This window comes from Nematolebias whitei, chromosome 14 (assembly GCF_014905685.2).
Source record: "Nematolebias whitei isolate Nwh7 chromosome 14, NemWhi1, whole genome shotgun sequence".
Classification (NCBI taxonomy): Eukaryota; Metazoa; Chordata; class Actinopteri; order Cyprinodontiformes; family Rivulidae; genus Nematolebias; species Nematolebias whitei.
Genome location: NC_056511.1, coordinates 2,509,165 through 2,511,291, shown reverse-complemented (window position 1 = coordinate 2,511,291; position 2,127 = coordinate 2,509,165).

The following is a 2,127-nucleotide window of genomic DNA, read 5'->3' as shown; positions in this document are numbered from 1 at the left end:
CAGAACCAGGTTGAGGTGTGAAGCAGAACCAGGTTGAGGTGTGAAGCAGAACCAGGTTGAGGTGTGAACCAGAACCAGGTTGAGGTGTGAAGCAGAACCAGGTTGAGGTGTGAAGCAGAACCAGGTTCAGGTGTGAAGCAGAACCAGGTTCAGGTGTGAACCAGAACCAGGTTGAGGTGTGAAGCAGAACCAGATTCAGGTGTGAAGCAGAACCAGATTCAGGTGTGAACAGTGAGACAGTCCAGGAGTGTTCCTTGAGATCTACAGAAACGTGCTCTCTGATCACTTGGACAACATTTAACTCGTCTATTTGTTGTCCGGCCTGCAGGACCTTTGTCCCTCAGACTGTCCTCCTGAACTTTGTATCTCTGTCTTAAATACATAAGTATTTATATTTACAGAACTTTATTTTAGTTACACATAAAGGGTGTTCTGGACACTTAATAATAAAAATGTATTCTTGTAATAAAAGTTTGCCATGTTCTCATCGCCTTCTAAAGTTGACCAATAAACGTCATTTGTTCCTGGTAGTTGTTTTATGTGACGTAAAGTCGATGCTGCAGATTTTTCTAAATGCCGATAAATGAACCTGCGCTGATGAAGAACGCTCTGCGTAAAGTCAGACACAGCTGTGACCCCAGTCCTTCTGGAGGAACTACAAACATGGCTGAACAGGTGAAGAAGAGCTTACTGAAAACACAGACAGCGTACACTTTTCATTTGATTAAAATATTACTCTGTTTTATTTCTGTTTAAGCTTCTCCAGTTCTCTTCTGCAGACCTGTCCACGTGTCTCTGTGATGGACTGGAGACCTGCAGGGTGTCCCCCACCTCTCACACAGTGACTGCTGGACATGGACACCAGAGTCCCTGAAAGGAAGCAGCAGGTAATGATAATGGATGGATGGATCCCAGCTTTCTGTTTTGTGACTCAAAGTGAGGCTCCAACCCAAACTTTAGGCTCGGACGTGTTTTCATAAATGTCAGGACGCAGTAAAACCAGGAGTCAGAAAGTTCAGATGAGTTATTAAATCTCCCTGAATCGACTGAAGCGGTCGTGCAGCGTCTGTAAGAACATTTCAGCAAATTTCCTAAAAATAATCTTCACACGTGCACCTCTGTTGTTCCATATCAACCTGTAATCTCACATTTCTCTTTCCTGTCCAGAGCCTCTTTATGTCACATTCAGGCATACGCAGCGTGCACGAGCACGTGCACTCCTCTCATTGTGTCTCGCTGTCAGTAAACCCAATATCCTCTGAGTCCCGGGGGGGTTCGGAGTGTAAAGGCAGGAAGGGAGAGACTGCATTATCCACATCAAAGAGCGAGAGTTATCAGCCGTAATCAATGCTGGCCCATTACACGCTGCAGCCGGGCCCTCGCACGCACGCTCCGATCACGTCAATGTGCTTTATTGGCATAAATGAAAGCATGATATTGATATTGGCCAAAAAGGAGCAATTTATCAGAGAGCTGGCAACGCTTTGTGCTGAAAGTTTCACCCATTTAATCATTGCAAACTTTGTGTAATTACATTTACATCAGAGCTGAACTGTCACCTGAGAAACACAAGATGACGTCATAAACATGGAGTGTTTACGATGTTTAAAGGATGCTGGCAAACTAATAATTAAGATGTGGAGCCACTCACAAGCCGTTAAAGGGAATTTACACCATCTAAAGTTTAATTCATTTTGATTATCTGACGTTAGTCCACAACAAAGTTCATCTCAGGACAAAAACACGCACACACACAAAACCATTCATATATAAAAGAGAGTAAAAGTTATTTATCTGAGGCAGCAGCAGATGATGTTGAATCTTCACTTGAGCACGACCTTCCATCCTGAGCAGCACAATAGTGACAGTGGGAAGAAATGACTCCCTTCAAACAGGAAGAAGCCTCCATTAGAACCAGGACTGGGACTGGGCTAGGGGTGGGTAACCTTCTACTTCAACTGGCTGGGATTAGCGAGGACAGGAAGGAGACACAGATGAACACAGAATGACTGATCCAAGAGTAGTTTCTATGGTCCAAGAGTAGTTTCTATGGTCCAGGTGTAGTTTCTATGGTCCAAGAGTAGTTTCTATGGTCCAGGTGTATTTTCTATGGTCCAAGAGTAGTTT